The 27,386-nt window shown below is 31.5% G+C and overlaps 1 protein-coding gene across 2 annotated transcripts in view; it reads right to left on the bottom strand.

The window, feature by feature from the left end:
• LOC126888354 (tyrosine-protein kinase transmembrane receptor Ror-like) overlaps positions 1-27,386 on the bottom strand; it is a 206,367-nt gene that overhangs the window by 160,962 nt on the left and 18,019 nt on the right. The window lies entirely within an intron of this gene.

The raw sequence follows: 27,386 nt of genomic DNA, 5'->3' as shown, positions 1-27,386 counted from the left end.
TCTTCAGTCTGTTTGTCTGCTGTTGTGTCCTGCAAATTTCCATTTGACAGGAGCTGCATGTTTGTTTACGTCTTTCACTTTGGTTTTATTTCTGATCCATGTATTTTTCTTTTTATCACTTAGCTTGATACCCAGCATCTGCCTTTCCATTGCCCTTTGAGTCTTGGCCATCTTCTCCACATTTTCCTTTGTGAAGGTCCATGTCTGTGCTCCATATGTAAGTACTGGTAGGACACATTGATCATATACTTTTGTGTGGAGAGATTGGGAGTATTTCTGGTTTTTCATAATATAGCTCATTTTTCCGAATGTCACCCATGCGAGTCTTATTCTCCATTTTATTTCTGCTGATTTTCTTTATTCAGTTTCATTATTTGTCCTAGGTACATGGATATGTTTCATTATGTGACCTAGGTCCTTCGCTTTCTGTAGTGTACTTGTTCCTATTTGCATGGTTTTATTGTCCTCTTCTACGTTTGCCATATAAGTATTTACTATTTGTGTAGTTCATTTTTAGACCTATTTTGTTTGCTTCCTTGCCCAATTGTGTCATCATTTCGTGTCCCATTGTGTAATTCCTCTATTTATTTTTATCGGTTTCGTGTTTTTGTGTGGATGTTTTATTGTGATTGTCGCTTTTTCGTAGACGTTTCTGTGTATCGATAGTCGATCCTTCCATTCGTGAGTCCTAAGTTCGTGGAATATACTATACCTATAAATTATTGTAACTAGTACAATCAAAATATAGTTCCTGTAAGACGAGATTTTTAAATGGTGTTAATTTTTTTATTTGATTGTATTTATTTTTGTGTTTAAATGATACCTAGATATAATGTATATTGATTTTTGAAGATTTTTATAAAACATCAAATACAACTTTTCTAAAAGCCGAAAAATTATTTCATTTTATAAGTCTGGGGAAATTTAACGGGCCCCCGGCCTGGGGGGCATCCTACAGGCTGCGTGCTTAAAAGTGACTAACTTATAAACCCAAATAAAAAAAAACTTTTTAACAAAATTTATAAAAATATAAGAAATTTTATATAAGTGATTAAAATCAATTAAAGTTGATCAAATAGAGTAGCACACAAGTGGTCAATCCTGAATTTTTTAAAACTTGTCAGGGGAAGGCAAAACCCCATTTTGCCGAACTTTGCGAAGTTGAGAGTTTTCAAGATCCGAAAAGTTTGTTGTTCAAATTGAACATATTTTATCGAGCATTAAACTTCTTCTTCTTCACGTGCCGTATTATAATTATCCGATGTTGACGATCACCATTGCTACGGCTTCTGGATCTTCTGCTATATGAAATAATTGTCCTGCATTTGATAACTGAGTCCATTCACGAATGGTTTTTAACCAATAAATTTATTTTTTCCAACACTTCTACGGCCTACGGCCCTCTATTTTGCCCTTAAGGATCAGGTGTAGGATTCTATATCGACTTCCCCTCTCTGTACGTCCTAGATAAGACATTTCCGATGTTTTTTACAGTCTTTGGCAGTTCTCTATCTTTGTTGGCTTCCTCATTAGTTTTTCTTGTTTTCCAAGGTATCTTCAGCATCCGTCTATGAATCCACATTTGCTTTCATTTATATTCTTGCTTGATACTTTTAGTGTCCACACTTCCGCACTATACAAAAGTACAGACCAAATATACCACTTAACCATTCTTTGTTTTAGGCTAAGGCCAGATAAGCGACAATTTACGGCGCTGTAAGAGTGAAGCGCGAAAAATGGGTCCTATCCTGTGTGTCCTATGTCCACTATACTCACAGTGGGACCCATTATCGCGCTTCATTTTACTGCTTTTACAGCGCCGTAAATTAGCCTTAGTTCTAAACTGAAATGATTATTGCAAAGAAATGTCTTAATTTGCCTAAAAATTAGTTGTAAGTCACTGATATTCTGCGTTTTATTTTTATGTCTGGATCTAATTGGTCCGTTGGTCCCAAATATGTAATTTTGTGAACTTTTTCCACTTGGATTCCATTTAATAGAACCTCTGCATATGGATGTATGTTACGATAAAAGATTAAAAAATTTGGTTTTGAATTTATTTTAATGCCAAATTTGGAGACCTTCAATATTTTCTGACATAATTACTTCATCGTCCTCGTATCTAATTACAATAAGTTTCCTGTTGATTTTTATTCCATATGGCTGTCTCTCAAGTGCCTTTTTAAATAACTGGTTCGAGTAAACATTGAACAATGTCGGGGACAAAATGCAACCTTGTCTGACTCCTCATTGTATGGAGATTTCGTCGGTGTAATTATCTCCAATTTTTACGACAGCAGTTTGATTCCAGTACAAATTTTTAATGACGCGAATATCTTTGTCATTTATTCCTATATTTTTTAGCATCTGTATTAATTTTACATACTGTACTTTATCTAGTGCCTTTTCTAAGTCCACGAAGAATGCAAATACATATTTTCTGTCATCTCGGCATTTTTGTAATAGGATATTTAGCGCAAAAAGGGCCTCCCTGGTTTCCATGACATTTCTAAAACTAAATTGTGTATCATTGATAATATCTTCTTTGTATTTGCGTCTAATTCTGTTGTGAAGTATTCTTCACAATGTAAGTCGAGTATTGGACATTATTTATTAATCAATTATATCTCACACTATGAGTCACTAAGGGCCGGTTGTTCGAACGCTAATCAAAAATGGAATCAACTGATCATTATCAAATCTTTAATTGCTGTCACCAACGGTCAATGTCAACTTTGATTGGGTTGCTGAAAACATAATTGATTACAATTATGAGATTAATTGATTAGTTAATCAATTATGTTAATACCTGTTATGTTAATTAATAATTAATAATTAATTAATGAATCAATTATGTTAATTATCATAATGATAATTGACGTAATTGATTACAATCAACTGATTGGCGCACGAACAACGGATTTTGTTATTTGATGATTGTTAAGGGGACTTGATTATAATCAACTTCTTGATTAGCGTTCGAACCACTGTCCTTTAGGATGACAGAATCATCTGTGTATTGTAGGATAAGCATGCTTAGTTGATCAATGATGAACCAATGCTGAAACTCTTTGCTTGAGGACCGTTCCATAAAGACCTTTCGATATTACGTCAAGTAGTTTTCAGCTTTATATAAATAATAATATTTAGTATTGGACAATACACAAAATACGTGCAAATATATAAAACCTAAAATAATTTACGGCCCGATGACTACAGGATCCATTTAAAAGCAGGAAGCGGAACCAGCCCTTGAATAAAGCTTGCTCAAAAACCATTGTATTTCATGCATTTTATAATTCTACCACCATCAGTCGTCGGCTGATGATGTTTACAAAGAGGGTGAAATTTTACACACTCTATTCTATCGATCTGTTTGTTAAGGGGTACGATGGGAGTGTGCCATCAACACAAATATTATTTATCTATAGTGGTATGTCATAAATCAAAACTATTTGTAATTTGACTCATACTAAAAGGGTGTTTTTGAAGGGGTTGCTTACAAGAATAAAATGTGTCAATCTTTTTACTAAATTTTTTATTCACTCCGACAGTTAGTTTAGTCGCTGAAGGTGGATATGAGCTATTACCTCCGATTTCGTTGAACCTCCATCGATTTACATGAAAATTGGTGAGTGGTTAGAGGATATCTCAAGGAACAAAGGTGACATGGTGCCAACTTGCGCTTTAACCCTGGAGGTGGATGTCACCCCTTTTTGTGGGTGAAAATTATTTTATTATAAATAACCCCATAAGTCGATATAGGAACAAATTCTAAGCAAAATTTGTTATATAAAGTTATTAAAATATATCAATACTTTTTGAGTTAATAAAGATCAAAATTTAAATTTTTCGTAAAAAAAGTGCATGTTTTAAACCAATTTTTCATAGATAACTCAAAAACAATAAGTTTTTACAAAAAAGTTATTATTAACAAGTCAACCTAATAAAAAATGAAATAAACTTAACTAAAAGTGAGTTTTACACAACTTTTTAAACATTTGTCAAATTACTTAGAAATATCTATCAAATAAGCCGTCCATCAAGTTGATAGCATTAAAGTTTATGCTTCAAAATTTTTTAAAAATTTATCGTCTAAAAATTTTTCCAAAAAATGTTATTGTTTTTTGATAACTCCCTTAATTTTTACGATATCAGAGTCATCTATAAACCATTTGAAAGTTAATTTCTAGGGCTCTTAAACCACGTTGCACTTAATCTTTTAAACCCCTTACTTTGTTAAATATAAAAGGCTAAATGGCCCCGATTACATGGTTCTCGCAGTAAAATTGAAGCTTTAAACGTTTCTATCTCAGTTATTTTTTACCCTACAGAAATAGTAAAACAAGTAAAATATTTGCTAAGGAAAAAGATAAAAATTGGTTATAATATATCATTGTTTACATAATATTGAGTATTTTTGGAGTTATTATCAAAAGAAAATGAAAATTACGATAGTTTTAAAAATTCTATTTTTTTTAAACTATATCTTTTTTCAAAAATATGCATTCTAAACCTGTCAAAATTGTTGAAATCATTACTTATGATAATATAAAGAAATTCTTCTCGGGATTACTATAAATTTTAATTTTTGTGGAAAAGCCGTATGTTTTATTTTTTACTTTTTCCTAACAAATTCGAAAGGGTTATCTTATTTTCATCATAACTTGCTTAATTTTGATGCTATTAACTTCTTCTGGAGTTCATTTGATAGGTATTTCGAAGTACTTTGACAAGTTTTTAGCAGTTATATGTTATAAAATGCATAGTTTTCGCGTTATTTTAGCTTGAATACTAAGATTTGAGTACTCCGAGTTTTTGCCGAAAAAAATATACATTCAATTACCCGTAACTCACTTTGAATTAACATAAGTATAATTCTTTAAGTAAGGAATGTATTAAATTTTTTATTATCTTCAATTTTGGTAATTATAGCTTTTTGTAAATGCTTATAGTTTTTAAGTTATATAGGTGAAAAACAGCTTTAAAACATGCATTTTTTACGAAAAAATAAAATATTTGATCTTTATTAACTCAAAAAGTGTTGGTTTATTTTAATAACTTTATATAACAAATTTTGCTTAGAATTTATCCCTCTGTCGATTTATGGTATTATCTTTAATACAATAATTTTCACCCCCGAGAAGGGGTGGCATCCACCTTCAGGGTAAAAGCGCAAGTTGGCACCATGTCACCTTTGTTCCTTGAGGTATACTCTAACCACTCACCAATTTTCATAAAAATCGATGGGGATTCAACGAAATCTGAGGTGAACACCTTCAGTGACTCCACTAAGTTTCTTTGTGGAAAATTAACTCATAAAATATTTATAATTAAATATTTTAATTTCTCTTAGAACCTATACCAACAATCAACAAGAGTGGGCGCACCGAAAAAGAGATAGAGCAAAGGATCGTGAAAGGAAAAAGGGTAATTGGATGCCTAAACCCGATGCTATGGTCAAAACAACTATCTAATCAAAGAAAACATCTCATCTTTAACTCCATCTTTAAAAGTATGGTGCTCTATGGATGTGGAACATGACAACTTACGAAATCCCTGGAACGACGCCTACTTGCATTGGAAATGGACTTCTGGAGAAGATCGGCTAGAAAATCAAGGCCTGAAAGAATACAAAATGACCAAATCAGACATATAATAGGAGCCAAGTCAACCATCATAGACGAAATTCAAAGAAGACAACTAATCTGGTATGTAGAAAGAATGGACAAAAAAATGGACAGAAAATGGACAGGCTGCCAAAACAAATTTTTAAACGGACGCCAAGGGAAAGAAGGAAGAGAGGAAGGCCGAATCAATCTTGGCTAGGCGGCATTCAAAATGCAATGTCGGAAAGGAACCGGAAGGCGAAGAACGCTATAAATAACCGAGATAATAATAATAAAAAAATCTATACCCATGTGTAAACCTATTTATTTTGACGTAGCTAGAAAAGTCACCAATTGATACATTGCGAATTTGCAGCTAGACTAGATGATTGGTGACGAGCAGGTCGTGGGATAGAAACTAGCTTTTGAAATTAGTATTTGGTTTAACAGAATAAATTACCGGAGATAAGATAGGATAGGTAGACAGAAAGATATGATAAGATTGCCACAGATAACAAGAATAAAAAAATATGAAAAAAATATTTTTAAGAAACGCTTTTCTTTAGTTACGAGTGACTAAAATTAAACATATTATAAAAAAATCAACTAAAAAGCAAAAAATAAAAAAAATTGAAAAAATCTAACACATTCGTCAAAGAAAAGCGTGGCGCGTCTTCATCGAATAAACGGTTTTCGCCCCACGCTTTTCTTTAACGAATGTGTTAGATTTTTTAAATTTTTTTTATTTTTTGCTTTTTAGTTATTTTTGTGTGTTTAATTTTAGTCACTCATAACTAAAGAAAAGCGTTTCTTAAAAATATTTTTTTTCATATTTTTTTATTTTTTACTTTTTAGTCTTACACTTTTCGACATTAAAATATATTGTCATGTTTATTAAAATATGTATAAAATATATGATGTACAAACATGAGAAGTAGTCGGAATCGGCAAAAAATTTGAAACTTTATTGTTTATTTATGAAGCATAACGTAAAAAGTGAAATTATGTATAGTTCATATAATTAGCTACAATCTGTAAAAGTTTCAAGTTTCTTCATTGTAAAAAACAAGAGAATTTAAGCATTTTCCTTTAAAATCGTTTTTTTATTTAAACAAGTAATAAAAATAAAAAAGTGTTATTGACTATTCGTGTATTGTTCCCGCGAATGCATATGTCTGCAAATTTTTAGTCATTTGCATTGAATAAAAGGCAGTCACATTAACGTCCAAAGATTTGACCCAAACGATTGAACTAAAGAAAAGTGTTTAATTAATTAATACGACAAAACGAATTCTAATGTTAATTGTAGCACAAAACGTCTCTACCGGTGGTTTTTCTAAGACTACGATAAAAACACGAATTTTTTGAATTCGAGTTTTGGTTGAAGTTTTGTTTCGTATCGTATTGAAGTTTGACACGAATAAACGCCCATTTATATATAAACAAATATATGAGCGATCAAAATTTTAAACTTTATTGTTTATTTACGAAGCATAACGTAAACAAATAACGTAAAAAGTGAAATTATGTATAATTCATAATACATATTAGCTACAATCTACATGTCATATTAGAATGTCATTTAAACATAAATAACATAAACGACCTTTATAAGGAATTAAAAGATTTAAAATGTTTTTTCCCAATAAACCTTATACTTTAATATTTACAAATGATATGGAAATTCTTCATCTCATTTATAAACATGTTAAATTATGTAAATACAAGTTGTAAACGTAATATAATAGGCATAATGTGTTAATGTGGTTTGAAAAAATTAAATATATATATATATATATATATATATATATATATATATATATATATATATATATAAAACAAGGCTAAAATATTGGGGTAGCAGCAATCTCAAAGAAAACTCTTTATAATAATTCCAAGCTTTCGAAAATGTTTATTTTCATCATCAGGGAAACTACAATCATAAATAGACAGTATTTAACAAATAGGCTAACTGAAATCAATAATAATTGCTATCTTTGTGTTACCAAAAATTATTATTGATTTCAGTTAGCCTATTTGTTAAATACTGTCTATTTATGATTGTAGTTTCCCTGATGATGAAAATAAACATTTTCGAAAGCTTGGAACTATTATAAAGAGTTTTCTTTGAGATTGCTGCTACCCCAATATTTCAGCCTTGTTTCCTAACTGTTCAGCAAATATTATATACCTGTTATATATATATATATATATATATATATATATATATATATATATAAACACATAATAAAATAATAACAAAAAAATAATAAATAAAAAAATAGAAACAAACATAAAAAAAGAAAAAAAATAGAAACAAACATAAAAAAAAGAAGTGTTTCGCACAAATTAAAATATATATTAAAAAAACAGTAAAATAATTAAAAAAAAACAAAATAAAAAAAAAGCTACACAATGTACCAATGTATCTATAAAAATAATATTGTAGAATGTACTTATGTTTATAAGAAATTTATGACTATGAATCTGCAATCAATCACAAACAAGTCTGGCTAATAGGCTCTGCCAAAGCCATTTAAAAAAAAATATTAGCTACAATCCGTAAAAGTTTCAAGTTTCTACATTGTAAAAAACAAGAGAATTTAAGCATTTTTCATTAAAATCGTTTTTATTTTATTTAAACAATTAATAAACATAATTTTTTTTATTGGCTATTTGTGTATTGTTCCCGCGAATGCATATGTCTGCAAATTTTCATTCATTTGCATTGAAGAAAAGTCAGTCAAATTAACGTCTAAAGATTTGATGCAAACTATTGAACTAAATAAAAGTGTTTAAAAAGATAGAATAAGGGCGCCACCTAACTTTTGTAAATACAACGAAAAAGCTAAGAAACCTTAGCTTTAACACGAAATTACTTTCTGTAAATCAAAAATGTAAAAGCTATGGAAGTTATAAATTGTTGATTAAATCTTGCCAACACACTCTATACAAGTAAATAACAAATGATCACAGCTGATTTTTCTTCATGGCCGAAATATGACTATCAAATTGTTTAAATTTAATATGTAAGTAATTAGGAGACTTGTTGGTACTAAAATGAATAAATACGTCAGTTTGAAACAAAACCCATTTATTTCAACAAATGGTTCAATGGTTGAAATCTACCTATCTATAAGCGAGGTTCCTACAGCCTCTGCCGCTTCTCGCATTTCGACCGCCATCGTTTTCTGTCCATCCATTCGCCTTCTTTGATGGCTCTATCTTTCATTATCTGCCGTAAATTTTCTTCCCAGGCAACTGAAGGCCTTCCCCTTCTTCTTCTCTGTTGTGGTATGTAATTTAAAGCTTTCTTTGGCCATCTATTTTCATTCATTCGTTTCACGTGACCATACCAGACCAATTGTCTCGTTTTAATTCTATCTATACTGGAATATGCAGTATTTGTCCTTTTTCTAATATCTTCATTCCTGATGTGATCTTTTTTGGATATACCACACGCTCTCCTTAGATAATCCATTTCTACTACTTATATTCGTTTTCTTTTTCGTGCTCTGCCAAACTTCTACCTCATAAGTCATTATGGAGTATTTACCAAGGTTCGATAGATTGTCAATTTCGTTTTTTGTCTTACTTTTATCTTTAGACCATAGTAGAGAGCTTAGAATCTTTACCGCTCTTTGCCCTGCTGCATTCTGTTTTCGATGTCTCTTTTAGTAGTGCCTTTTGAATTACTGCTCCTGGTTTAAAAACAAGTCATAGTATAGTAGTTTTATTTAATCGCATAGTAAAAAATTAAAACCTTTTTATATCCTTTGTATACATTCCATAATTAATTACATGTTTTTAGTACTAAGTGGCCAAATTCTCAGCCAGGCATAATTGAGTTATAAGAGAAACATGTCACCACGATTCAAGAGCTTAAATCATGTTTATTTTTGGTCTAAAGGGCACGAATCCAATCAGACCATTGATTAACTGCTCTTTTAAAAGCGAGACGTTAAAAGCATTTTTCGTTTATGTATTCCGTCTTTTTTACGTAATTTTAATTTCATCGTTCAACGGTTAATCCAATCTATATTGGAAAAGAGCTAAATAATTTATTCTACAACTTTATACCCTGCTATAATTCAGCTGAAGTGTTGCATACATTTTTGTTTAGGTGTACACTAACATTAGTGTCGATATTATATTCCAGTCATCAAAGATTCTTCTTCTTCTTGACTGGTTTTACAATTCGGGGTGAGTCTTCGTTGCATCCACTATTCCATTTCTCATTATTGTACCCCAATCCTAGGTAAATCGGCTTTAACATCATCCTTTCCATCTTTTTCTGGAACGGCCTACTGATCTTCTACCGTCTGGTCTCTCAAAAAACACTGTCTTTAACATTCTGTCTTCCTCTGATCTTACCACATGACCAGCCCATCTTATCCGGTTAGCTGTTATATGTCTGATGATGTTTTCAGTGCCATACAGAGTCACCAATTATTCAGCATTACACTTCTCCTGTCAATTAATCTCTTTGAAGACCAAATATCATTCTCAGAACCTTCCTTTCAAGAGATTGGACCTCCTAAATTATACGAACAAGCTAAATTTGGCTGAGAATGTACAATAGAAATAAAAATATTTATTAATCCTTTAACCTGCCACATGCCTTCCCCTGTCAAGATCTGTATATACATATATATAATTAAAAAAATGACATGCAGCAGTCAACGTTGACTTCTTTGACCTAAACCCATGTTGATGCGGGGATATAATATCGAATTTGTCGAGAAAACAAACCATTTTATTATATACAACCTTTTCAAAAATTTTTGATAAAACGCTCAGCACTGCTACCGGTCTATAATTCGAAATTAATCCTGGATATTTTTTTGTGTATAGGAATAACTCTTGCGCTTTTAAGTGCGTCAGGAAATTTGCCATTAGCAACCGATAAATTAATTAAGCAGCTCAAAGGAGCAGAGAGGGAAAATATTCCCGATTTCACGACTTTTGTGGATATATTGTCCAAACCAGTACCTACTGGACTTGTTTTTAAAATTGCGTCTTCAACGTCTTGATATGTAACGGGTGTAAAGAAAAAAGTTTTGTCCGAAATTTTAGAACAAGTACATTTTGTAGATCTCGACAAGTCAAAATATGATTCAAGATTATTTTCAGTTACAGTTGCAAAATATTCAGCAAAAACATTAGCGATATCCTCAGAAGATGTAATATCGCCACCGTCAGAGCTGAGAGTTATATTACATTTTTTTTTGTTTTCCACCTGTTGCTTTATTTACCAAATTCCACGTTGTTTTAGATGTGTTATCTGATTGTATGATAAGCTGTTCATTAAATTGCTTTTTCGCATTTTTAATATGTTTATTATAATTTCTTTTGGCTTCTTTATACACCTTTAGAGAATTATTATCTTGAAGTTTTTTAGATAACCAATATACATTTTTTACATGATGACCGGCTTTCTTTACTTCTGCGGTTACCCATTTATTTTTACGGTTTTTAGTACTACTTCTCCGTGTTTTCACAGGACAATAAACATTCATGTTAAAAGAAATTATATCTACAAACTCCTTCATGGCCAAATTAATGATCAATAGAGGCTTGTACATATGTAAAGGGTAAGGCTTTTATGATCTGGAAACCAGTTAAATGTAACCGAAGCCTGTCGATGAATATTCACAAGAAGATCCTGAAATGTTATGTGTGTTCTATAGTATTGTATGGTTGTGAGACATGGACGTTAAAAACCACAATGCTAGATAAATTAGAAGCATTTGAATTGTGGTGTTATCGACGAATCCTAAAGATATCGTGGGTTTCGTACACTTCCAATGAAGATGTTCTCCAAATGATGAATTCAGAATGTCTGCTCATAAACAGCATAAAGAGGAGAAAAACAGAATACTTCGGCCATATAGTTCGAGGACCTAAATACCATCTGCTTCGCCTATAATACAAGAAAAAGTGGAGAGAAAGAGATGGATTGGCCAAAAGAAACTTTCATGGTTGTCTAATATTAGACAGTGGTATAGTTCTACGGTAGAAGAATTATTTCGCGCAGCAGTCGATAGAGAAAGGTTTCAGAAACTTGTAAACATGATGATGAATACGGACACGGGATCCAAAAAAGAAGATATATGTGAAAGTATTAATGTAATTTCAGAGTTGTGTGGATTGTATGTTTTAGGTTGCTAGTTCAAGTGGAAACTAAAGAGGGATTAAGACAATATTATAAATTTATAAAAAATATTACTTAAGTCACTGCTTCACTACGCACGCTTCGATCAACATTACATACATCTTTACAAAGGTCCTCAGTGTTAAGTAATTCTTAAGCCAACGCTGATTAACAGTTAGTACCTACTTTCATCCCTACCCAAGTACAGACATTATGTCTAGACATTGCAACGGGGGATTCTATCTCTTAACTATTGACCAGCAAAGGCAACAGAAGTGCATGTACATCTATTGTGTTAGCTTTCGAAGGTAACACATCTATCAGTATGCGAATCTTTCTCAGTAAATAATTTAAAAAAAAAACAATTAAACCTCGTATGAGAAGCAACAGCGTGTGAAACTGGCATATGTGGCGTGGGTCAATACGCAAGTGTAAGATTTTTTATAAACTCAATTATAGGCTATTGATTATGTACTATAGAAAGGAACTACAACGTTAACGGGGTTTTATTATTTCATATGGTCAATGAATCTCTATACATGAAAAAACCGCAGAGTGCTACCATTTAAAGGGGTGCGTTTTTGAGAAATTGGTGAATTAGTCCCTGGGCACAGGTTACATTAGGGTGAGTTCTATGCACTTTTGGTACAAACACGTCTACATAAAAATTGTTCCTTGTTAAATTTCCTATCTAAATATAACTTTTTAAAGTCAAAGATACTTTTTTTTTACAAAAATATATTCAAAAGAAAAAGGACAAAGAAACCCAAAAGAAAGAAATTTTGTTTTTTGTCCCATAACTTATGTCCACGGGGATATAGGTATAGATATTGCTTCACAGAAAAATAACTTACATATTTTCTCTTTAAAATGATGGTTGGTAGAGGTCATTAGGATTTACAGTTTTCGAAATATGATTTTTCAAAGTTCGCCACTCACAGCAATTTTGGGCAATTTTCCTTGTTATTTCGCAAATATTGTTCTGTAACATTTTCCTACGTAACTTTAGGTATATGCAATGGTACATGTATAAGGAATAGAAATCAATTACCTTTAAAACGTTCTACTGTATAATGTTGTACGACTTCTTTTAAAGAGGTTATCTTTTTCAAGACTTTATACTTTTAACGAATTTTTATATTTTTTACGATTATTTTATAAATTTCCCATTATAACTGTTTTTTCTACATTTAGGTAGGATTCTAGGATTATTTTTGAATAAGATATGAGAAAAAGAAATAATTTTAAATAATATCTACAGGTAAAGAAATATCAAAGAATCACTCGGTTTCCATTATGTATTTAAATATAGATGATACACCATTTTAAAGAACAGAAAGTAAGCCCTTTTTATTGAGCAATATATAGTATATTCATGTAAAAGAAAAAAAAGTTATAATAAGAAATTTCAAAAATAATCGTAAAAAATGTAAAAAATAATATTTTTTTATATTGGGTTTTATATAATATATAATATATTATATAATATTATATTATATATAGTATATATATTATAATATTATATAATATATAATATATTATATTATAATATTATTTTATTTTTATATGATATTATAAAAAAATCGTTAAAAGTATAAAACCTTTAAAAACCATAAACTCTTTAAAAAAAAAGTCGTACGACGTTATACAGTAGACCATTTTAAAGGTAATTGATTTCTATTCCTATTACGTGTACCATTGCATATACCTAAAGTTACGTAGAAAAAAGTTACAAAACAATATTTGCGAAATAACACGGAAAATTGCCCAAAATTGCTGTGAGTGGCGAACTTTGAAAAATCATATTTCGAAAACTATAAATCCTAATTACCTCTACTAAACAAAATTTTAAAAAAGAAATTTGTAGGTTTTTTTCTGTAAAGCAATGTCTATACCTATATCCTTGTGGACATAAGTTATGGGACAAAAAACAAAATTTCTTTCTTTTGGGTTTCCTTGTGCTTTTTCTTTTGAATATATTTTTGTAAAAAAAAGTATCATTGACTTTAAAAAGTGATATTTAGATAGGAAATTTAACCAGGAACAATTTTTATGTAGATATGTTTGTACCAAAAGTGCATAGAACTCACTCTAATGTAACCTGTGCCCAGGGACTAATTCACCCATTTCTAAAAAACGCACCCCTTTAAATGGTAGCACTCCGCGGTCGTTCATATAGAGATGTTCATTGACCATAAGAAATAATAAAATCCCGTTAACGTTGTAGTTCCTTTTAGCTATCTTATTTTGAATATAATCAATAGCCTATTAGATATCGTGTGTATACCAGACTCCCTCTCCAATCTACCTTGAACCAAAAACGTAATACAGTCCACATAGCTCTGAAATTACATTAATGGTTTCACATAGGTACATGCTCTATTGTACAGAGGTAGAGTAGCATTTTTGTCTCTGACGACTGGACTAATTGGAAAAGACCTAAATAATTTATTCTATAACTTAATACCCTGCTATAATTCAGCTGTTTTGCATACACTTGTTTAAGTACAACTTTAGTAGCATTAGTGTCGATATTATTCCCATTGGGTAATTTGTTTTCACGCCATAGCACACCTTTATGGTGTTAATTATTCAGCGCCCTAGAAGCATTTGTGGCTTTAATGTAAATTGTGTTATTTTAGTGCTCGGTTTTATGCAATTACTACGACAACGTAACATAAAACGAATCTATTCTAGATTATATACACAGGCTGTCCATTTATACTGTCCTACAAAGCAATCACGTGTGTTTTACAATTTAGATCGTTTCCGGTAATCTAAAACCTTCATTTTTAGGAAAAATAGTGGACGAAAAATAGTACATACAGGGGAGCCGGAAGAAAACGAAACAGTGGCCTTATAAGAAACTACGACAACCAACAAGTCAATTTTTTATTAAAGGAGGACACATTTTTCCAGTATTTTCGATTATTTTACTTTCACCTAAGACTTTTAGACTTAAATTGTATTTTTTACTTTTATTTTTTACCGAACCGTACAATAATACAAACAAAGAAATTAAGATGTTTCCTTTACAAAATATTCTAACAGACTAAATACCAAGCCAAACTAAAATACAGTTCTCACATTCACATGTCTTGTAACATGATACTTTTATGCAATTTTAGGCAAGAGTGTATCGAATTAATGGTTCGAAGAAGTAGCCCGCCCATGAAGACTGCATGTGTTTATTCTAACACTAACAAAAATAATAATTTATAGTTGGGTATATAAATTCCAACATTAAATTCTTTCTTCACTCAGCTTTTGTTTTTTAGTCACATCTAAACCAGACTCCAATCAGAGACTGACAGGTTAGGATTAATGCCAGAAGCACAATTATTCGGATTCAGAGCTCAACATTCCAGCTACCTACAAGTACTCAGACTTACAAAGTACATAGCAGCTGGATTCAACGACTAGCAATATACAGGAGCAGTCTTTCTTCTTCTTTTTCATGTGCCATCTCCTCTAAGAAGGTCTGCAACCATCATGACAATTCGCACTTTCGCTACCGCTGCTCTAAAGAGATCAGCAGAAATTCAGTTAAACCAAGCTCTCAACTTGTTTAACCACGAAATGCGTCTTCTTCCACGACTTCTTCTACCCTGTATTCTTCCTTGAATTATTAATTGCAACAAGCTATAACGTTTGCCCCTCATGACACGTCCCAAATATTGCAGTTTTCTAACTTTAATTTTATTTAAAACCACTCTTTCTTTTCCCATTCTTCTCAACACCTAGACATTCGTGACTCTATCTACCTAACTTATTCTTTCTGGATGTAAACAAAACTTTCGAGGAGATGAGATTTCTCTCATCTCCTCGTATCTAAGCGACCGGAGTTTTAGGGTCTTGATAGGACCAGCTCTATTTGAACACGAAGCCCCGAAAGCTGGAGTACCACAGGGGGCGATTTTATCACCCCTTATGTATAGTATATACAGGATATGTTCCAAGAACAACCGGAACACTACTCAGCCTTTACACAGATCAGTGGCGGCCGGTCAGGGTCGGCAGCGCCGACCCACACTTTTATAGACACACTATAGATTTTTTTTAATATTTAATTTAAACAGAGTTGATGATATTTGTTTGTGTGAAATAAAAAAAATATCTGTGAGATAATAGGTACAGACTAAATTTTATTCATGGTTTTTAAAAGAATTTGACCAATCCGAGCGTGAAGTGATCCCTGCGCGTAAAAAGACACTTTTCAAATGATCCCAGAGCAGCCATGCATCCGATTGCGATTGTGTGAATTCTTATTATAAGACCCGTTTCGGCAAGCCGACCCCAGATTGACGATTTACATGTTAAGAATCTACGGAATATTAGTCGATAGGCAACCAATTATACATTTCACCCGTATTCACTTGAATGGCAAGTCCGGCAAATTTCAATCTGCCGATCGGTGATGACGGCAGATGGCAGCAGAGCAGCAAGGCACGTAAAATAGCTATGTAGGTACCTTGCCAGTGCGCGCGGGTTGAAATTATGAAATTAGTAGTTGTACGTCGTTTTTGATACTGTAATTTTTTAATTTCTTCAAGTTGTAAAAAAATAAAAAAAACAAAGATCTCGCATGAGGGTTGAAGCCTTTTAATTAGATGGTATACCTATCTGAGGAGACAAAAAACCTTGCCGATCCTGTCTATAAAGCCACAAGCCGCCACTGACACAGACGACACTGCAATAGTGCAATCGCGGATCTGGAATTCCGGAAAATCAAGAGAAAACCCTATTCAAAAAGTGAAGGGGTAACCCAGAAGAACAGCTAACGGTGCAAGAGAGACCAATCGAACGGCAAAACAAGGATAAATACCTAGGAGTACAAAAAAAATGATTACGTGTATTCTGATATTCCCTATAGTAGAAAGTATTCAAATAGAAACCCTCAAGTTGTGGTTCTAGGGTTGAAGAACATTCAAATTTTAGGTTTATAGCTTTTTATACGATGTATTCTGTTGGTATATAATCAATGCTGGCTTCAATCAAAATGTCACATATTTAATGAATAATAGATTATCTGCATAATGTACATCATATTTTAAATTTTGACTAACATTGGGAGCGAAATATCTTCCAGCTGTTTTAGTCTTGCATTATTTATGGCAAAAACGTGCTGAATATTATGTTTCTAAAGTTGAAACGGTGTAATTCTCTTCTCTTCTAATATTATTATCCTTATGTCCTTGTGGCAGCGGACACGGCTGGTCGTGTGTTACAGAGGGTGTCGCCTTAAAAAATTCTGCACACTTCGTCGATCCTAATAAGCAAAGCGTAACAAATCTGTCTATATACGTCTGCATTACACTACTACTTCATGAAACATACTTTTATGATTATTGTTTTCAAGAATTATTTTTTTAAGTGTTGCTGCATAAGAAAGATTCATTCCCGTTAAGAACTGCATCGTCTCAAAGACTCTACTTTACGATGTTTTTTGTATTTTAAAAATCTGTGAAATGTGTAAATCTAAAGATTCAAATAAAATTGTAGACATCGAAAATTTTTAGAAAGGAAACAAAATAATATACATGTAACTCAAATTAACGACAGGTTGTGAATGAAATAATTATAGATTTCCTTGTCAAGTATTTCACCACTCTATTCTGGTTTATTTTTCCATCTTAAAAAGGACAAAGGATATATATTACGAATTTTAGTTCCTGCCCTATTTTGACTTACGATTCATAGATGGTGCTAGTTGCATCTTTTGTAATCATTTTAATAATTACACCGAAGAGTTGAAAATATTTCATTCCAGTTCAGTGCCTCTACACAGATGCTCTGATGAGAATTAATTGAATTCGAAATACGGATAAGTGTTACCTGCCAAACCCGATTTCAGGACAAACTAGTTTGGCCTAGGCCATTTTTATTTACATTTTATAATATCATCATAATTCACAATTTCATAATATCATATCATTTTAGAAATAGTTATTCTAATTGTAAAAGTGTATTACCAAAGTTTGTGTCGTTTATTTGTTAACAATTATATCTCTGTAAGGAGGTATGCATATCAAAATAAATACAGATTTGAAGTTTTGCAGTCCATTCAGGTCAAAGGTTCACATTTTTTAAGATACTCAACTGAATTTTTTTAATTCTAAAAGCGGCCTACTGCGAATCCAAAAACACGATAAATTACCGATATTTTGCTTTGCATTACAGATATCGGATAAAGTTATTTGAACAAGTTGTTCCAAATATTATTTTAATCCCACATACCAAATTTCATCCCACATTTTTTCATTATTTGTAGTCAGGATCCTAAAATTGCAGAGGAGGCTGCTGGCCGATTAGCCGCCCTTGCCCAATCTCCGTTAAGCGATAATGCAGCTCTAAATAAGGAGACCGGGTCTCCTTAAACTACAATGCTTAAACCAGTGATGTGGGAGGGACCATGCTCCCTCCCACATCACTGGCTTAAACGCTGCTGGGCTGCGCGGAGCATTAGCAAGTGAGATTTTCCGGCCAGCAGCCTCCTCTGCGATTTTAGGATCCTGACTACAAATAATGAAAAAACTAAAAGTGCGAATTTTGTGATGAAATTTGGTATGTGGGGTTAGAATATTATTTGGAATAACTTGTTCAAATAACTTTTTCCGATATCTCTAACGTGAAGCAAAATGGCAAAGTAAACAAAACAGTGTAGCATGTGTAAAAAAATTATGGGGAGGCTAAGCCTCCCTTTCCTCCTCTGACCAGCCGCCACTACGTTGTAGTTCTTTTTCATAACATTGGATAAGTTTATTTTTTTATAAGATATTTTTAAAAATTTTAATGAAAATGGCGCAATGGCGGTTACTGCTTTTAAACAAGGTATGTTATTACACACTTGCTTAAAAGTAGTAAAAGTAGTCAAGCAGTTGCTAGATTAAAAAGCAGTATCTCCATTTTTTCTGTAGGAGACTACTTACTGCCTTTGACTAAGTAATGCCTAACAACAAGTTGAGTTACTGCGATGTTAATAGTCTACCAGACCCGGGAATGAAGGCTTACTGCTTTCTAACTTTGTTAGGTATATTAATAATTGTATAATAACCCATATAAAAGAGCAAACTCGAAAATTGTAAAAATTGGAGATACTGCCTTCTTGCTTAGGACGGCAGTATGAATGTACTGATCATTTAAAATGAAAATGTGTTCTCATGTTCATTATTTGTTCAGTACCACCGAATCAGTTGGACTGCGTCAGCGAAACTGACAAGTGAGAACCCGCCTATAGTGAATAGAAACTGAAGCGAGAGAACATAAATTTTCATGGAACGGAGCTAGATAAAAAAATGTTATTAATTAAAAAATGTTCAAATCAGCGCCAAAACTAGTATGCAATAACAATTTAAGTGTAAACCACATTAAACCAAGGTTTTTCAAGATTTCTGTCAGATAATACTAAAAGTTAAAACCGTTCATAACGATTTCTGACTATGGTGTTATGTTTTCCACCTCAAAATCTATTTTAAAACGACGGTAACCAATTCAAGACATCAGAGGATCAGATCCCACAACAACAATGCGTCCGGTCATTGCATTTTTTCGTCACTTCGCCGACAGCGACAGCTAAAGAAGTTCGCAGCTGCAGCTGAAATTTATCTGAATTCTGAAAACTCGACCGACTGCGTATTTAAAGGTGCATCTCACGAGTTTTATTTTCTCATCTTCAAATAGCACGTCTATTTCCGAATAAAATCCTATTTATTTGAGTTAAACTGCGGCATTTCCGTTAAATTTTGATTTATTTATATTTTTCAATTTATCACGTGAAACTTTTCAGGTCTTCTTCTTCTTCTGTACCAGGTCGGTGTACGTGTACACGGATTGTTTATAGATTCTTGGCTATTTATAAACTGTCATTTCTCGATGATTTATTTCCACTTTTTAATAGATTTCTCCTCAAACTATTTAGTTCGTTGATGGTAAAAGTATACACTTCTCCAAGAAATTAACACACCACCTTAAATATTGGTCATTTTTAATGTCTCGAATTTCTTAAACCTGTTGTCCGATTTAAGTGATTTTTTTAATACAGGGTGATTGATTAGTGGGGGGCTCAATAGATCCGCTACAGTAATAGATAGCAATAAAATTTAATAACAATAAAAAAATATGAAAAAAAATTTTTTAAGAAACGCTTTTCTTTAGTTACGAGTGACTAAAATTAAAAATGTTATAAAAAATCAACTAAAAGGCAAAAAATAAAAAAAATTGAAAAAATCTCACATTCGTCAAAGAAAAGCGTGGCGCGTGTTCATCGAATAAACGGTTTTCGCCCCACGCTTTTCTTTAACGAATGTGTTAGATTTTTTAAATTTTTTTTATGTTTGGCCTTTTAGTTGATTTTTTATAACATTTTTAATTTTAGTCACTCGTAACTAAAGAAAAGCGTTTCTTAAAAAATTTTTTTCATATTTTTTTATTTTTTTCTTTTTAGTCTTACACTTTCCAAACATTAAAATATATCGTCATGTTTATTAAAATATGTATAAAACATATGATGTACTAACATGAAAAGTAGTCGAAATCGGCAAAAAATTTGAAACTTTATTGTTTATTTATGAAGCATAACGTAAACAATTAACGTAAAAAGTGAAATTATGTATAGTTCATATCATTAGCTACAATTCGTAAAAGTTTCAAGTTTTTACATTGTAAAAAACAAGAGAATTTGAGCATTTTCCATTAAAATCGTTTTTTTTTATTTAAACAATTAATAAACATAAAAAATTTTTATTGGTTATTCGTGTATTGTTCCCACGAATGCGTATTCTGCAAATTTTCATTCATTTGCATTGGAGAAAAGGCAGTCAAATTAACGTCTAAAGATTTGACGCAAACTATTGAACTAAATAAAAGCTTTTAATAAAAATTGCAGCCAACTTTAAGCTTCACACTTTAAAATTAATTAGAATGTTACAGGGTGTTCGATAACATCGTGGCAGACCAAACTTATGTTTTTTTTAAATGGAACATCCTATATTTTATCTTACATTCGAAATCTTCTTACTTTCCCAATTACAAAAATATAAAGGTCTGTTATGTTATACGGGGTATTTACAAAGTTATAGCCAATTTTCTCTGAAAATCGTAACAAGTTTAGCTCCCTGTATAAATAAAAATAAGCACAACAGCAATGGTTTATTGATTCCATATTTTTTTATTTATTGTCAAAATTTTTAAAAATGATTGACATTGCTAATTTTCTTTACATCGAATACAGGGTGAGTCCAAACGCAAGTACATTATTTTCTCAGTAATTTTAAATGGAACACCCTATATTTTATATCACTATTGAAAAGTAACATTATCATACTTTAGTTTGTATACAACATTCCTTTTGTCTAAATTTATTAGTTTTCCAGATATTTTCATTTTTCAATGGACCAGTAGCGTGGCCACTTAGATCACGAAAATGTAATAAAATGGACTGATTTTTTTGGGGTTACGTTAAGAATGAAGGTTATAAAATGTCTCCAAAACAAGGGATGAGATGAAAAATAAAATACAAAGTGTATTTCGAAGTGTTAATTTACAAATGCTTCGTAGTGTAAGTAACTAATTCACTCAACTTATTTTGAACACCTTATGTAATTAAATATATAAAATATTTTACTTTAAAGTAGCTTTTAATTTTTTCAAAAATGTATTTTGTGTTCATGTTTTTTTTGTAAAATTTTTTACTGATAAATTATTTTTCGTTCTTTATTTGTTACATTGTTACATTTTCATACAAAACTAGTATTTAATTGTTTTCAGAAAATGTTGTATTTTGTGTTTGTGTTTTTGTTTTTGTAAAATTTATAACTAATAAATTATTTTTCTTTCTTTATTTGTTACATTTACATACAAAAGTAGTTTTTAATTGTTTCAAAAATGTTGTATGTTGTGGTTGTGTTTTTTTTTGAAAATTTATTACTAATAAATTATTTTTCTTTCTATATTTGCTACATTGTTACATTGATTACCAGATTAATAATCAGTAATCTTAAATTATTAGTTTTAAAAAATTCAGTCATGGCTTACTTACAATTTGGAAAGATTTAGTCCTCTAATTAATAATTTGCTCTGAAAAATGAAAATATCTCGAAAACTAATAAATTTAGACATAGGGAATATTATACAAAAATTTAAAGTACGGTAACGGCACTTTTCGATAGTGACATAAAATATAGGGTGTTCCATTTAAAATTACTGAGAAAATAATGTACTTGCATTTTCAGTCACCCTGTAATCGATATACAGAAAATTAGCAATATAAACGATTCTTAAAAATTTTCATAATCAACAAAAAAATATGGCACCAATAAACCATTGCTATTGTGCTTATTTTTATTTATACAGGGAGCTGAACTTGTTACGATTTTCATAGAAAATTGGTTATAACTGTACCCTGTATAACAACAGATTTTTATATTTTTGTAATGGGGAAGTTAAGAAGATTTCGAATATAAGATAAAATATAGGGTGTTCCATTTAAAAAAAAACATAAGTTTGGTCTGCCACGACAAATTATATTCAAACGATTTTTAATATAGTCTGCCATTGTCAATTATTAATAGTATACCGAAATGTTTAATTTTAGTGTTATCGAACACCCTGAACACCCTGTAACATTCTAACTAATTTTGTAATGTGAAGCTCAAAGGAGGATAAAATTTTTGTTATTAACTTTTATTGCTATCTATTACTATAGCGGATCTATTGAGCTTTACCCCACTAATCAATCACCCTGTATGTTATAGCCTTATTCTTTAACAATATCCCTGTATTAATATTGTTGCTAGGCAGGTAAATTGTCATTGTATTATACCGGATGTACCAATCAAACAGTGATTTTTCTCAAAATTCGCGTCACCCTATGGAATATTCTAACATTTATAGAATTCTGAAATTATTAGAACCCAACTGTAGTATCATATTTTCTTAAAACTCTGTTTTTGATTCATTCGATTATGTTGGATAATAAAAAAAGTTAGGTACGTTACCAACTAGCCTTGTTTTTCATCAATACAGGGTGTTCTTAAATAAGAATGGCAAACTTTTGGTAATTCTGCATGAAAAAAATAATGACAGTTTACTTTATAAACGTACTTATGTCCGCAAATGCTGCGTTTCCGATACGGGGTGTTGAAATTTTTCATACAAAGTGACGATTTATTTATTGCTCTAAAACCGGTTGAGATATGCAAATGGAATTTGGTGGGTTCTAATAGTAGTTATTTTGCATTTTTTGACAAACAATTAAGAATCTTATATTTAGCATTGCTGTGCATACGAATATGACCCGTAAGCGCGCCAATGGAAAATATAAAATTCTTAATTGTACCTATGTGAAAAATGCTCAATAACTACCTCTTAAAACCGACTAAATTTCATTTGCATATCTCAACCGGTTTTAGAGCAATAAATAAATCGTCAGTTTGTAAGAAATCCATTTATTATCCAACAAAAGTGAATGAATCAAAAAACAGAATGTTAAGAAAAGCTAAGGCTATTGTTGTCTTTTAATTATAGTATTTTATAAATGCTCGGCTAGAATATTCCACATGGTGTGGTTTGATTGGTACACCCGAAATTCGATATACAATGACAATTTACCTGTCTATCAACAATATTATTACAGCGATATTGTTAAAGAATAAGGCTAAAACATATTAAAAATCACTTAAATTGGACGACTGGTTTAGAAAATTCGAGACATCAAAAATTACCCATTTTTTAAGGTGGTGCGTTAATTTCTTGGAGAAGTGTAGTTATAATATAAAATTCATGTCTAATTAAACTTCTGATTTGTAGAGAATTCATCGTTTAACTTTTTAGCTTCAATTAAAAATTAAAATCGTCACCACATTCCCAGTCGTTCTAGATTACAGTCGCAACTCAAGGGGACGTTGCGTTGCCTCATTAAGTATTAAAATTAAGTTGCACCTTGGGGAATAATGGGGGACCCATTAACTGTGGGAACTAAAATATACATCGTATGTATCTCAACAGCGCCCATTGTCGATAGAATAAATAAAATGGCAAATTCAATTAAAGGAAAAGATGGGAACGTTTTATAGACACATTAATTCGTTGTAAGTGGGGGCGAGGGTGAATAACAAAGACGTGAACGTGGGCATCCGGTCTTCATATGAAACATTTTTGTGATTTATTCCTTAGTATAATCGGCATTACCATAAAGCTACAAGCTTAACATTGGATCAGATTATTAATTTAGTTTTTAAATATTTAAGTATATAACATAAGTATATAAAAGATAAAGTTTTTCAATCCTAATAGCAACATTAATAATATTGAAAAATATTAAAAATATTACTAAAAGATGTTTAAATTGAAAACTTATTTAAGTACAGTAAAACCTCGATAGAACGGACCTCTATTTAACGGACTTCGGATATAACGGACAAAAAATCAGATTAAATGTAAAAAAATTGAATCAAAAAAAATATGAAAAATCGAATTCTAGAAGGAAAAACAACAAGGACAGGATCTCGGCACTGCTTTGAGCTAACGCCGATGGATCTCATGGATTGACTACTATATTGGTAAATCTCGTAAACCTAGTGTTGTCAAAGATATAATCATCAAAAGGCATCATCTGCCCGTTTCATATTATAGCTCTAATAGGGCATGGTTCACCAGAGATATTTTCAAAAATTGATTTTTAAAGGATTTGTACCTGCACAGAGAAAATTTTAAGAGAAGAAACTGGTAATACCTCCTAAAGAGGTGAAATGTTTATTGATTTTAGACAAAGCTCCAGCTAATCCTCCTCAAAGTATTCTAAATTCAGAAGATGGCAACTTTATGTTTTGCCAAAAACTACATCGCTTATTCAATCCACGAATCAGTGAATAATTTTGTCAACCAAATGAGTATACATATTACAGAAAGTTTTTAGATGAAGTAGAAAAGTAAAAAAGTAACGAACAAAACTTTATTCCTTTTTAACTTACAGATTTGTACACTGTATCTAAATAATAGAAATGGAGTCCCTACATAATTAAAAAAAAATTTTTGATTGATTTTAAACCTATTTTTATACAACGGACTTTCGGCTTTAACGGACATCCCGTCCCCCCAATTAGTCCGTTATATCGAGGTTTTACTGTATATATTTTTTCTACGAGCGTGCAAAAATGTCTACTTTCGCGCACGCATTTTAGTTTAGAAAGTTTCACTTTTCCGCACGCGTGTTACTTTTCCGCACGCGGTTTTTACTTTTCCGCACGCGTGTTAATTTAGATATGTTAATATGGCCTTAAAGTAATTATAATACATGCAATAAACTAATATTTAGATATTATTTACTAATTTATTTCAACTTATTGCTTATTGTGTTCCTGTTTTAATGAAATTAACGCGACAATTCGATGAAATAAAATTATTTTGACATAATATTCGAAAGTCAAATCGGTAGACAATAACAGTCGTTTTGAATCATCGTCATGGAAACCAAGATCGTCGTCATGCTAACTAATTATATTGAAAGTTTGGTTTTGACAACCTTGTCAAAGAACTAATTTGTGTATGTATTTTCAGTAGTAATAACCCAAGGACATTGATAATTGTTCGAAAAATTTTTATAACAGATTTCGAAAGCTTGTTGCTTGGAAACAGACCGACGCCGTAGACGGAGGTCTGTTGCCTGTAAGCAACAAGCTTGAGAAAGTTGTTAAAAAATTTTTGAGCATTTATCAATGTTCGAGGGTTATTCGGATAGAAATTTTTTTGCTGGTTATGAAAAAAAAATACAGAGCAGAAACAATTTATTTAAATGTGCAATTAACATACAAATTTTTTACTGTAAACAGTATTCTTTGGTATATTTGATTCGATAATTTCATTAATATTCTCATCAGTATTACAACCAAATCGTGACATTTTGAAATATTGAATATTTGAAACGTCAAAATCGAAATGAAACGAAATGTAGGTATCCATAGCTACATGATTGAGTGAAAACAGCCCATGGGATCTGTTTTCAGTATAATGTTGGTTTTATTGGTTGTATTCAATCAGATGACCACAAATTAATTGATTTCATTGGATTTCTAATTGAGCAAAAAATTTTCACTAGTAATACCACTAGAGGTCAAATTATTTCCGGAAATTTTCTAAAAATATTCATGATCAAAAAAAAATTTCCGGATATTAATTTGATTTCGCGTGGTATTCGGTAAGAAAATTCCACACCAAATTTGCATTTGAAAATCCAAAGCTGCATGAACAGATTAATAGCGCGCCATAGCTTTGTCAGCAATTATTTAGGCTTTCAAATTCGTAATTTCTACTCATTGTAGTTGCATGGGAATACCATTTCAAGATAGAAAATAGTATATTCTTCAATTTTACATAAGTTTTGAGTAACTACAAGTGATAGAAAATGAATCAAAACTAAATTATGTAAACAAATAAAAACCAGTCTGTCAAAAATGTTCTGTTATTGTAAACGTCAAAAAATTTCCACTATAATTCGCTGTTGGGTACCCCACGAGCAAAAAATTTACGATAAAATACCTCCGTTGCCATGGTGATCTGTCAAAATAACGTATTTTGATTGGTTCAAAATTACAGGTATGGAATTTTCATATTAATTAAAGTAATTGAATAAGATTTGGTAATTTTTTAAAGACTCTTAGAAAAAATATTATTCCTAACTCTTGCAGAAAGTCTCTTTTCCGCACTCGACTGCTTGCCGAAGTCCCGCTTCGCGTCGTTCGGCAAACTGCAGTCGCGTGATGAAAAGAATGACTTTCTGCACTTGTTAGGAAAATAACTATTTCAAGCGAAAGTTTTATTGGCAAGGTTGTGGCATCAGTTATTTTGGGATACGCATGGTATAATATTCATCGACTATCTTGAAAAGGGAAAAACCATTAACAGCGACTATTACATTGCGTTATTGGATCGTTTGAAGGACGAAATTGCGAAAAAACGGCCCCATTTGAAAAAAATATAGTGTTATTTCATCAAGACAACACACCGTGTCACAAATTAATGAAAACGATGGCAAAATTTCATGAATTGGGCTTCGAATTGATTCCGCAGCCACCGTATTCACCAGATATGGCTCCCAGCGACTATCACCTGTTCGCTGACCTCAAGAGAATGCTCGCTATAAAGAAATTTAGCACAAATGAAGAGGTAATCGACAAAACTGAGGCCTATTTTAAGGCTATAGAAAAATTGTATTATAAACTGGTATTGAAAAGGTGTATGACCGCTATAATAATCGTTGTATTGCCCTCGAAGGCAACTCGTGGGCGTACTGGGAAAATCCACTAACTCACAAAAGTAAAGTTTTGAGAAAAATGCATATAAACAGTAGTATACCTTATGGCTTACCTCTTAAAAATCGGGTACACTGACTGTTCAAGTTTTGGTACCTGGATATAGTCCAGAAAGCCACTGCGCATCCGCTAGGAAAAATATTCTAATTCGGATTTTTTGTACAATCTTACTCAAAAAGGACTCCTTTTAACAAATTTGCATGTTGCCAGGACCAAAAGGTGGTCAAAAATTTTTTAAACGTTTTTTTTTGTTTTTTTCCTAAAATCATTTTTTGTGCATGGAAAAAGGTTTTTTAGGGTTTTTTGGATCATTCCAAA

This window comes from Diabrotica virgifera, chromosome 7 (assembly GCF_917563875.1).
Source record: "Diabrotica virgifera virgifera chromosome 7, PGI_DIABVI_V3a".
Lineage (NCBI taxonomy): Eukaryota > Metazoa > Arthropoda > Insecta > Coleoptera > Chrysomelidae > Diabrotica > Diabrotica virgifera.
Note: the sequence above shows the minus strand (reverse complement) of the source record. Positions and strands in the feature narration are given on the sequence as shown.